This window comes from Hemicordylus capensis, chromosome 8, assembly GCF_027244095.1.
Source record: "Hemicordylus capensis ecotype Gifberg chromosome 8, rHemCap1.1.pri, whole genome shotgun sequence".
Classification (NCBI taxonomy): Eukaryota; Metazoa; Chordata; class Lepidosauria; order Squamata; family Cordylidae; genus Hemicordylus; species Hemicordylus capensis.
The window spans coordinates 841,953-854,224 of record NC_069664.1 but is presented as its reverse complement, the minus strand read 5'-3'; the positions used below and the strand labels follow the sequence as shown (position 1 = coordinate 854,224).

General features: G+C 62.8%; 1 protein-coding gene across 4 annotated transcripts in view; it reads right to left on the bottom strand.

Annotated features, from left to right (window-relative positions):
* DMTN (dematin actin binding protein) overlaps positions 1 to 11,193 on the bottom strand; it is a 40,576-nt gene extending 29,383 nt beyond the window's left edge. Inside the window, exon 1 of one of the 4 annotated variants that reach the window (XM_053268945.1) lies at positions 11,152 to 11,193. The gene's annotated coding sequence lies outside the window, so the exon portion shown is untranslated. Of the gene's footprint in view, positions 1 to 8,706; positions 8,865 to 10,701; positions 11,041 to 11,151 lie in introns of those variants that run through there. The other 3 variants (XM_053268943.1, XM_053268946.1, XM_053268944.1) reach the window with 3 other exon arrangements.
* Positions 11,194 to 12,272: the final 1,079 nt, after the last annotated feature.

Genomic DNA, 12,272 nt, shown 5'->3' with positions numbered 1-12,272 from the left:
ATGGGAGAGGCACTCTTTGTCTGGCTCCTCTGGTGAGACCTGTCCAGTATGGTTGGACCTCTGGCATAGCTCTTACCTTCCTCAGAGCACGCAAGCCCCACAACCACGCCAAGGTCGTACCTCACTAGGGGCCAAGGTATTTATTTATTTATTTATTCATTTGATACCGTCCTTCCAAAAATGGCTCAGGGCAGTTTACGTAAGAGAAATAATAAATAAATATGATGGATCCCTGTCCCCAGAGGGCTCACAATCTAAAAGGAAACATAAGCTAGACACCAGCAACAGTCCCTGGAGGTCCCGTGCTGGGGGTGGAGAGCTTATGCTGGCTCCTTGGTTGGCAGCCTAGAGGCTCAGCCAGCCCAAGGTCCAGGGTCTGTGTGTGTTGCCAAGGGACCCTGGGCAGACCCGCAGCGGTCAATCCCCAGTGACCTGACTCCTGGCACCCTCGCCAAAAAGGATGTCCTCCACTCCTGGTGCCGCAGGTATCCCATCCGGGCGCTTCTGCCATGCGCTGCCGAGGACAGGAGGTTGCCCACAGCCTCTGCGAGGGCTCCCAGTCCTCTTACGACAGGGATTCCCGGCATCAGGTCCCCAGATGACACTGGACTACAACTCCCATCAACCTCAGCCACAATGACCCAGGGGCGATGGGAGTTGTAGTCCAACAATTTCCCAGGGCATCCTTCCCAGGCAGACTAGTTCTTCTGAGCAGGCAGGAGTGGCCGGGGCACATCAGCCCTTTCAAGACGGGGGCCAGAAGCAAGGGAGAGCTCAAGACTGCCGCCTGGGCCGAGGCTCCGTCCCAGAAGCAGAGCCCTCTCTGGAAAGCCTCCCTCCAAACAGCTTCAAGGCATCAAGCCTGGCCTGGCTTTCCAAGCGGCTCCTTCCAGGAGCTGCCCCCCCCCCCAGCAAGTCCATTAGAGACAACGAGGGCTTGATGGAGGAGCCACCGGAGGAGTTAATGGCATGGAAACTGCCATACAGAGAGAGAGAGAGAGAGAGACAGCCAGTGCCGCCCGGCAAGCCCCGCTCCAACCTGGCCTAAATACGCCCTTTCACAAGACAGACTCCAGCAGGCCAGCCCGGGAGCCCCAGAGGCCACCTCCCGGCTGAGCCCCACACCCCAGCAGCCTCTCCCTAGCCAGGAGGCAGAATGCAAGGCCCCGGCCCTGGGGGTGGGGGGTGGCTGGCTAGGGGGCTCCCAACAGACCCGGAAACACAATGGCTCAGCCAGCCTTGTTTGGGTTTGGGGGCCAGCTGCCGGAGAAGCCAGGGGCAAGGCTTTGACGCCCCACTCCAGCCATTGCCCCATGAAGTTGCACGCCTGCAGAACAGGCAGGTTTTGCGCTGGTCCCCGTCTGGTCTCCAAAGCCGCCGGGGGCAGAGTGAGGCCCAGATTTGCAGGCAAGCCAAGACGCCCCAGAAGCCAAGGCTTTCTGCCCCAAGGACGCCGGGGCCCCTGACTAGCAGGGAAATGCCTCTCCCATGGGCACAACAGGCCAACGGAAACAGAGCCCCTCCCAGCTGGATCAGGGCTTTCAGAAGGGGGGGGAGCTGTCCAGTCACAGCACATGGCACGGGTGGGGTGGGGGGCACATCCAGCTCGGCTGTTTTGACTGTGGCACCAAGATAAGGCAGCGCATGGCTCCTTCCACGGTTGCTCACGGCTTCCTCCCTCTGCCCACCCCCCGCCCTCTGACCAGCCTCTGGTGGTCTGCTCTGGGATGGCCGAGTTGCAGGAAGGAGGGTGCTTGACCCTGGGAAGCCTCCAAGCCGGCTGCAGAGCCCCTTGGGATTGCTGCTGGATGCAAAGAGGTGGGGAGGAAGAAGATGCTTCCCCTGCCCCCCCCCCCGCCTGCACGCCCCTGCTAACTGAGCAAAGAAGAGCCATTTTTAAGTGGCAATTCTCTTTATTTAGCAGGGGGAGAGCAATTGGCCCTCTCCATCCCCAGCACAGCATCCCTCCAGTGTCTATCTTGTGTTTCTTTTTTCAGATTGCGAGCCCTTTCGGGGCAGGGGGCCATCTTTTCTTTCTTCCCTTCTCTCTGTGTAAACCGCTTTGGGGACTTTTGTTGAAAAGTGGTATACAAATATTCTTCAGTAGTGCAGGCCTGGAGCTGGGGGTGGTGCAGCAGCAGCAGCAGCGTCTGCCTCCTCCAGGCCTTGCCTCCGAATCCAGCTGCAGAGAGGGCGGGAGGGAGAGGCAGGTCCTGCAGGCTGAACCAAGCGAGGCCCAACCAGGGGGCCTAAGACGAGTTGCTTGCAGGCCCCCCCCGCCCCCCTCTCCGCCTGTGCACCCAGAAGGTCCCAGGTTCAGCCCCGCTCAAGGACCAGGGGCCCTGGAGAGGGCCGGCACGGAGCCCAAAGGGCCAGTGGCTGCCTCTGGAACAGGCGTCTTGGTGCGTCTTCCTCCTCTGCAGCCACGAGGCGGCAACATCTCTGAGGATGTAGACCGGAGGAAGCCGTCTCAGGGCACAAACCCTGCTGAAGTTAGGGGGAGACACGCACAAGCGCTGGCCTCCTTCATCTCAAAGGTGCTGGTGCAGAAGCCCCCCGTGGGACGGGTGCCAGGTGGTGGACGTGAGCGCAGGAGGGGGCGAGTGCTGCTTCGCCTCTCCAGCCTGGCTGGTCCCACAAGCCGAGGGGTGGGGGTCAGCTCAGCTCCGGGTGGGGCGGACCTTGCAGCCACTCCGGGGGGGGGGGGGGGCGAGAGCTCCCCAGAGGGGCCAGAGTGGCGGTTGGCCTGGTTTGGCTCCTTGGCGAGCGGAAACCACCCGGGGAGGAGGGTCTCAGGAGGCCTAATCGGGGCTTAAGGGCAGGATTAGGCTGCTCATCCTGCAGATCACAGGGAGGAGGGGAGCTGCCTGCCTGGCCCTGGCAGGGGAGGGCCGCATGGGGGCTGGGGAACAAGGGGGAGCCCCCCCCCCGGAGTACAGAAGGCAGAGGCCAGCCCTGGCCCCAGAGGCCTGCTTCCCTCCCCACGTCACTCGCACCAGCATCCCCCCCCCCATGAGCCCAGTTGCAATGCTTTAGGATGCCAAATGATTTTTGAGGCCACCCAGTCAGGAAGCCTCCCAGGAGCATAAAGGGGCTCCTGGTTTCCCTAGGGACGGGGGGGGCACCCCAAGAGAGGGCACTGGAGGTGGCTTGCCTGGCTCTGGCCTGAAGGCACACACTTCCTCCGAGGCAGGGTACCTCTGCGCCCCCCCACCCCCCCGGAAGTGGCCCTGGAGAAGGCTTGCTGCTGGGTCTCCTCAGGGCTTGCTGTCCGGAGAGGGGCAAGGGGCAGCTCCCTCTTCACAACAGGCCTAAGGAGAGAGAAGGGCTCCAGGCCAGGCGAAGAGAGGCTCCGACAGCCCCCTCCAAGTGCCTGATGGCGGCGCTGAGACCCAGACTGAGAGGGCAGGAGACGGAGTCCGGCAGGAGGCCCAGCCACGGCCCCAGGGCTTCTTCCCAGAGTGCAGAGACGGCTTCAAGCACCCCCTGGACACGGTGGGGGGCGGGAGCCGGGAGAGAGACAGTGAGCAAGCTGGCAAGGGGCTGCCTTTGCTGAACAGACCCCCCCCCCCTTCCTGGCAGACAAGGCTCCTCACCCCACCCCACCCCGATGCTCTCAGAGTCCTTCGGGCACAAGGTTCTCACCACCAGGCTGCCGCCCCCCCTCCCTGTCTTGTCCTGGCCAGTCCAGGTATCCAGAATGTGTCTGTGGGGGGGCGGGGAGCAGGCAGCCTGCAGGGTGGGAAAGGGCAGCCCTTTGCGTGTTCTCTCTCTCTCTCTCTCTCACACACACTCACACACACACTCACACACACACACACACACACACACACACACACACGCCAGTTTCCTGGCAAGGCAGCAGAGGTGCTTCTGCGGCTGCTTTTGCCAAAGTCGGGGCTGGAATGTCCCGAACCCGGAGAAGCAAAAGGGCCCGGATGACATTTCCGAAGTGCCTTTGCGGTGAGGCAATGGCCGGAGCCAGAAGGCGGATGCAGGAGGTCGGGCCCCTTGCACAGATCCTGCTGCTCCAAGGCCTGCCCCCCGCCCAGCCGCTGACCCACACTGCCTCCCCCCACGCCATCCTGCCTGGGCTCCTCTCCAGCAGGAAGTGCTGCTCAGCTGAGCCCGGAGGAGAGGCGGCTGCCCAGCGCCCTGCCCTGCCCTGCCCTGCCCACTAAGCCAGCGGCACCGGCTGCGGCAACCCATCGTCCAGCGAAGAGGCTTTTCCCCGCCAGGCAGCTAATCATTCCCAGGACATGACCTGGGGAAATGAGGCGCGGCAGCCCGGAAACATTTCCACCGCAGCCTGGCTCCTCCTTGGGCTGGAAGGGTCACATCCTGGGGGCGCTGATCTCCAGTTGCTCCACTTGCATCCAACTGCCTCTGGGGCAGGGGTTCTCAAATATGGGGTCCCATGATCTTGTGGGCCGAAGGCTCCCATCATCCCCAGCTGGGGCAGGGGGGAAGAGACCCTCCCTACATGCAACTCAGCCAAGGCAGGCATCATGCACCGCAAAGCACAGTCTGGGGCGCGAGCAGGAAGGGGAAATGCACTCCAGCTGTCAGGCAGAAATACCTGCCAGTTGCTCCTCTGGCTCTGACCAAGCTGCCCACTTTAGCCCAGCATTCTGGGGCACATCCATGGGGCGCAGCAAGCCCAACTTGTCTGTTTCCACAGCAGCAGCCACCTGGATGCCTCTCGGAAACTCAGCAGCAGTTTTTGCAGCTGGGGGGCCTTTTCCGTCATATGTCCCAGGCAGCTGGAACATGGAGGTGAGACAGAGCCATCAAGACGAATAGCCAGTGAGAGACTCCTCCTCCTCCTCCTCCTCCTCCATGGATTTGTCCATCACCACATTTGACGGCAGAGAGTTCTGCCAAGTTAGTCTTCCCTCTTGTCGGTCCTGAATTTGCTGCCAGTCATTTTAATTGGCCGACGCCAACTTCTGGTATTATGAGATGATGAGAAGATCTCCCTTCTCTTATAGCTGGCACACTTTTGTAACCCTTTTTCCACTTCCCCCGCCCGAAAGGCAAGAGCCGCGAATGGTCAAGGATCCAGATCATCACCTCCGTGGCCTTTTCCTGCACTTTCCTCAGCTCTTCAGTGCCGCCGCTGTCTTCCTTTTTTAACAGGGTTACCAGAACTGTCCACAGCAGGATTCCAAGGGCAGCTTCTCCCCCCGTCCCCCCCCCCCGGGCAGACAGGAGGGCCAGGAAGAGACTCTGGCTGAGTGCCTGGAGTGCCACCACGGCCTGTCTAGGCAGGCGAGCCTCTTCTGGCCCAGCTCCACGCAGGGCGGCAGCAGCAGCTTCGATCTGCTCCCTGTTCCCGGAGCCCAGTGCAAGGCAAGGCGCCTCCTGCCCCACAGGGCTGCCTCCTCCCCTGAGCTCTGCTGCCCAGCCTGCTAATCAGTGGCAGACAAGGTGCTTGCCTCTCCCTTGGCAGAGGAGAAAGGCTGCTGACTATTGGTCAGATTAGGTGCCTGTAAGCTATTCTGCCTTCTGATTGGTTGGGGGCAGGCCTAGCCCCTGCCCACCCTTTGGGGGAAAAAGAAAAACAAGGCACATCCTGATTGGTGCTGGGGCACTAAATATGCATTTGGGTAGTGACTAAGTATGGTAGGTAATTTCTTCATTTGGGGCAGCAGATCCCACTGGACACCCTAAGTGGGAGGAAATGGCTTTACAGAGGAATGTAGAAAAACGACCAACAGCCAGGGCCATCTACTGGCCAGCAGCAGAAATGCAAGAGCAACATTCAAGCAAGGGAGACACAGAGAGAAAGGGATGATGTGTTTGGTGAGAGAATGAGGGGCTGGCAAGGGGCGGGGAGAGCAACGCCCCCTCTACCTCCAAACAAGGAACATCCATTGTGGGGGGCAGGACATGACCTCCTGCCAGGAATGCACCTGGGGCTGGCAGACAGGAGTCCAGAGGGGATGTCTGGCGGGGAAAGGGTTTGGGGTGGGGAAACTGCATTTTCCAGATTGCACAGAGAATATACAGCCATCCCTCCTCCCCCATGGGAGGTCCCACCCTTCCCTGGTCTTTGGAAAAGCCACCCTTCGGCTGTCCAGTCCTAGAGCACAGCCAGTCTCTCCCTACCAGAACAACATCCAGACACCTCCACTGTCACCATGTGTGGTAGCAAAACCAGCAAAGAGCCCTGGAGCACAAGCTTTCTGGGGCTTCAGTCAAGAGCCCACGCTCCTCGGGGCAGAGACTCTTTTCTTTTTTGCTTTTGCAAAAATTAACAGCTGCACTTTAATGGTGCTCTCGCTATTAGCACTCCACCAGAGAAACAGAAAGAGAAAGTGCTTTTCATAGTGGGGCAGAGAACGTCCCTGGGAGAACTGTACACCCCCCCCCCCGCAGAGCCAGAATGCATGTTCACACCCACTGCCTTGATACTGCAAGGCCCCTCTGGCTGGAAGGAGGGCTCCAGCCTCGGAAGAGCTGTGCAGAGGCTGCCAAGCTGTGTGCACGGAGGGCCAGCCCTGCTGCCTTTGGAAAGGCGTGGGGCCCTTTCTATCAGGGCCCCCGTGGGGGTTGCAGGCGCTGCTGGGACCTCCCCAGCCCTGCTTGGGCTTCTCACCTGCCTGTGCTACAACTACTACTGATATTTATACACCACTCCTCAGCCACAGTTCTCAACGCAGTTTACACAGAAAAATACATACATAAGATGGTCCCCTGTCCCCAAAGGGTTTGCAAGCTAAAAGGATAAATAAAGGCAGATACTAGCAACAGCCACTGAAAGAATGTGGGGCTGGGGTTGGATAGGGCCAATCGCTCTCCCCCTGCTAAATACAAGAGAATCACCACTTTAAAGGGCCCCTCTTTAGTCAGTTAGCAGGGGTCTGCCTTGACCTCTGCCCAGCGGCCTGCCCTCCACTCCCGGATGACACAGCCAGGTGAAGGACCACTGCCTCCCGGGGAGAGAGCAGCTGGAATAGACCCACAGGCAATGGGTCGGAGCCCAGCCCAGCCCCCGGGGTGCTTTCCAGGCTGCACGAGAGGAAGCAGGGTAAAATCGGAGAGCCGGGCCTCGTGTTTGGAAGCCAGGGAGAGTGAGCGCCTTTGGATTTCACACCACTTCCTCCCTCACTGAGGCTTTGTGGGGGGCGGGGGGAGGAAGCAACCCCCCCATCTGCACACAGGGCACTTCTCTGAGGAAGGGGGGGGCGGCGACTGACGGCGTCCCCTCCGTGGTGGATGGATGGAGCGGCAGAGGAGGCCTTTGCCTATCTATGGTGGCAACATTTGAGAAGCAGCAAATTTTGAGCAGCGGTGGCTGCAGCAAGGGTGGAGTGATAAGGAGAAAGTCCCCCCCCCTCCACCTTATTAAAAAAAAAAGGGGGGGGGCAAACCTCTTCCGTTTAAGGTAAAAAGGAGGCAGAAGCAAAAAGTCTCTGGGCGGCAAAAAGCTTAACCTGCCCCTGCTTGCTCTCCGCTCCTTTCCCCCTTGGTGAATTTGAGCAAGGGAAGCCGAGCAAACTCGGGTGTCAGCGATTGACTCCCCCCCCCCCGCCACACTTCTAGAGCTGCAGCCCTTCTTACCCCGGAGGAAGCCCAGCAGCGCTCTCGTCCCAGCAGCAGCAGCAGCAGCAGCAGGCCTGCCCGCCAATTCGTCTCAGCCCTCCGAAAACCAGCCGCGGCACCTGCACCGCGTGAAGCCCGAAGGATCCGAAAGAGGCGGTGGCTGCTGTGCGAACGAAGGGCAAGCCGGCCTCGAGGCAGCGAAGCGGTGCATGCCAGGGTGCCGTCGGGGAGCCCCCTGAGGCCCAGGCCGGCGCCCACCCCTCCCTCGGCAACGCGGGGCCAACCTCCCCCCGCCCCCGCCGGCCTCCTGTGCCTTTCACCGCGGCAGGGAGGGAGTCCGCCGGCGAAGCCGCCCCCCCGCGCCCCGTCCCTTTCTGTCATCGTCCACAACGGAGCTGCTGAAGCACACCGGGGCGATTCTTAGGAAGGGCCGGACGGAACTCGTCGCCAGGATCGCGCGTTTCTCCAGGTAGCGCCAGACAGACGGCGAGGCCAGGGCAAAGGCGCCCGCAGCAGCAGCCTCCCTCCCGGCGTCCCCAAGCCCAGCAAAACAAGCCCGCCGGTGCCGGAGGCCCTGGAAGCCCACCCGCGCCCGAGCCCGAGGCTTAACCGACGAGGAGTACTGTCAGGCTCCGGAGCCTGCACGCTTGGAGCAAGCCAACTGCGCAGCGCCTCCCGGGTCTGACCCGAGAAGTCCCAGAAGCCCGGGTCCGAGGAAAGCCAGTTTCGGGGGCGCAATTTGGCTCGCGATGACACAAGAGCGCCGGGTGGGTGGGGTGGGGGGACGAGTTGGCAACTGCAGGCCGCGACGGTGCTGTAATCCCCGCAGGCCCGCCTTGCCCGGCTGGCTGCCGCCGCCTCAGCCTGCCCGCTCGCCAGCCCAGCCGCGGATCCTCCGCCCGGGGCCACCTTCTCTCCTCCCGGGCCGGCAGTCTCCAGAGATGGGGCGGGGGGCGCCCAAGGCAGGAGGAGCAGCAGCGCGGGGGAGGCGCGAGGAGGGGCTGGGCTGCCCAGACGGCGGCGCCCCCCACCCCGCCTCTCCTCGAGCAGGTGCGTGAGACCAGACAGCAGCCCAGCCCTTCCCACCTCGGCGTCAGAGGAGAGAGGAGCAGCCACAGCCGGCCAGCCAGCCAGCCCTCACCCGCCGCCGCCACTTACCGAGTCGCGCCTGGGCTCGCAGAGGGAGCGAGAGCCCGACCCGCAGCCGCCCCGGCGCCCCGCGCGAGCGTTTGCGCAGCAGCAGCAGCAGCGCCGAGCACCGGCCCCTCCGAGGGGCGCGCGCGCAAGGGCCGCTCCCTCCGCCCGCCCCCTCCGCGCTCGCCGCTGCCACGCCGGGGAGCGATTGCTGCAGGAGGCGAGGCGAGCGCGGGAGAGGCGGCCGAGGGACGGCGAGGCAGGCTCGGGCCGCGCCCTGCTGCGCCCCCGGTGCCGCCCTGAGGCCTCCTCCCTGGAACGGGCTGCCAGGCGAGGCTTGGTCTCGGCGCAGAGAAGTGCGGGTGCCGGCGGGGCTCAAGCCCACCTGCTGCTGCTGCTGCTGCTGCTGCCCCGGGCGGCCCGGAGGCTTCGGTTGCTCGCTCGGTGGAAGCCGAAGGACCTCTCTGCTCGCACGTGCTCGGGCGACACAAAGCAGACGCGCCTCTGCCCGTCCGAATCGGTCGGGCCGCCGGGGCCTGCGCCATTGCTGCTCTCTCCACAGCTCTGGCGGCCCTCCCAGCGACTCAGCTAGGATGCGCCTGCACTGGGTTGCCCTCGGGGCAGGGCCCGCGCTCTTAACCCCCTTCAGCCTAACGGGAAGGGACCCCACGCGGGCTGATTGGCTGCAGCCGCGGCGCCGGCCAGAGTGCCACCAACAGCCCTGTGTGGAGCTTGGCTGAAGAGTGCCACGGGAACAGCGGCCGCGGCGGCCACCTGCCGAGCCAGACAGACCCTGGGTCCATCTAGCTCAGTCTTGTCTACCCAGACGGGCAGCGGCTTCTCCAAGGCGGCAGGCAGGACTCGGAGCCTCTCAGCGCGGTCTGGAGATGCTGCCAGGGAGGGAACCTGGGGGGGACCTTCTGCATGCAAGCACTCAGGTGCTCTTCCCTTAGGAGATGGGGGGGGCCACTCTGGGAATCTCCTACAGGGCTTGCATATAGTCTCCCATCCAAATGCATACCATGGCTGACCCCGCTTAGCAAAGAAGACGTCATGCTTGGGGGTGGGGCTCTTGCAAAAGTGGGGCTGTTAGGCCGGGGGGGGGATCCCAGACAGCCCCCCCCCACCGCAGACTGGCCACTTTTGTGTCAGACCTTTCTAGGAGCCCCCGCCCTTCCACAGGAGACAGGGTGCAGCCGCCAGGATGCAGCCGTGCTGGCCACACCCAAAGGCGGAGGCCCCTCCCTCAGCCCGGGGCACAACTCTGCCGGCATGGGGTGGGGGCTGCTGAGGACCCTGCGAAGGATTGGGCCTCTCTGTGCCTCTGGCCTGGCCACAGAGCAGAGGGCAAGCCGGCCAAGGGGGAAGCCAGCCACTGGGCCCCTGCAGGGCTGGGACCTTCTCCTGCACAAGCAGCCCCACTGCCGTGAGCAGCAAACGGCCCTTTTGGCCGCGGAACTGGGGCAGGAACGGAACGGCAGCCCCCAGCCCCAATCCAGATGGGCAGGAGTGAGGCTCCAGGGAAAGAGAGGCCCCCTTCCCTGGCCCAAAGGCCGCGCCTCTGCTTGCCCAGCAAGACTGCCTGGCCCCAAAGGCTCCCTGCCAGGGTGGCGGCAGCAGCAGCAGCAGCAGCTTGTGGGAGAAGCCTCTGGCTGCTCCTGTAGCCGCGGCCTGCAGCCTGCCTGGGGGCACCCCCAGTCCTGGGCCCAGTGGAGGCGGCGGCGGCGGCATTTCTAGGGCACCTGTCAAGCGCTGAGGCCCTTCGCCCCCCTCCCCAGTCTTGGTCTCCTCCAGAGGGAGAGGAGAGGTCTGCCTTTGCCCCCCCCCCCCGCTACTCTGCACCTCAGGCAAGAGCCGGCCCACACTGCAAGGAATCCGGCCCTGCTGCCGCCGCTGCCAGTGGGTCACACCAAGCGCCCCCTGCTCCAGCATCAGGCCCGGGCTCCTTGCCTGCCAGCCTCTGGCTTCCTCTGGCTGCCCTTGGCAAAGGACGGGGCCGCCCACCTCCCCCAGGCCTACCTTCAGAGGAGCGCTGCTGCTGCTGCTGCTGCTGCTGCTGCTGCTGGGCCCCCCGCAGGCAGGGCTGTCCTTCCAGGAGGCGCCATCCTTGCTGGTGCTGGGAGCATCTCTTCCCTCCCGGTTGCCACCGCGACGACCGCCTCTAGAGCAGCAGCTGAGCCAGGCCGGAGGAAGCCGCCCCGCCACCGAGCCACCTCCCTCTTCCTCCCTGGCTGCGGGAGGGGGCTGGGCTGGCAGCTGGGGGCCCCTGGGGCTGCAGTCAGCAGACGGCCCCCCAACACACCCTCCCTCCCTTCCGTGCAGCGCAGCCACTGGCGATGCCCAGCCTCCCTCCCTCCCTCCCTCCCTCCTGATTGGCCTGGGAGGGAGGAGCATCCCCACGGAGACAACACCTTGCTCAGTGCGAGCGAGCGAGCGAGCGCACACGCGCGCACACACACACACACACACCTTTAATCAGGATGAGGGCAAACCAGGCCAGGAATCAGGCTGTGGCAGGCAGGCAGGCACCCACCGGGAGGATTGTGACGTCACTCTGGCCAGCCCTCTCTCTTTCCAAAGAGGCAGGGAGGGCGAGCTGGCAGGAGAAGAAACATTCCCCGCTCCACAGGCGGAGAAGAAGCAGCCGCCCCACACCGAGAGGCCCTAAGCCCACCAGGAGTGAGAGCCTCAGGCTGCAAAGCCCTCTCCGGGTGGTGCTGAAGTGAGACAGGCAAGCCTGCAGGTGCCTGCCAATGGCTGTGCATTCATTTTCAGTCAACACAGGGACCAGACCCTCGAAATCGCAGAGACGGCAGCACCCACGTTGAACCAATGAGTGAACGGGATGCATGAATGATGGCACATGTGCACGGCAATGGTGTGCCCACTGGAAAAAGACAGAAGGTGCACGGAGCAGGACACGCGGATCAGTGGAGAGAGAGAGAGAGAAAAGACGGTTCCTGAGCACATGAGTTTCTGTTCCTGTTTTCAGGCCAGACGGTCCCTTTTCAGAAAGGACACTTTCCAATGTCTGCACGCATGTGGGAATGACTGTATAGTTAGAGGAGTGCTGGACTAGGACCAGGAAGACCCACGTTCAAATCCCCATTCAAACACAAAACTCACTGGGTGACCCTACGTCACAGGGTTGTTGTGAGGATAAGCATAACTCTGAGCTCCTTGGAGGAAAAAGTGGGATATAAAATGTAAAAATAAATAAAATAAAATAAGTGCAGGGCGCAGCAAGAAGCATAAATAGTGAGGTGCATAGAGATCTGGGCAAGTGTGCATATACACTGAACACAGGAGGGGTGTGCTCGGAACAGGATGCATGGCTACCTGTGTGCATGCATGTACTGCTCTGCGTGTGCCCCACATGCCTTGAACTTCACAGGCCACTGGGGGCTGCAGCCCCTGAAGGCCAGCCCCACAGGCCTGCTCATGTGCTTCCAGTCAGGCCTGGCCATGCGAGAGGCAAGAAGAGGGGCTTCCCCACACACAGGCCGTGCAGGCAGAAGGGGGCCCTGCAGTGAGCAGGGGAGCAGCCGGCACACAAGCCAGCTGGAAGGTCTCCTGCACAAACATTCATT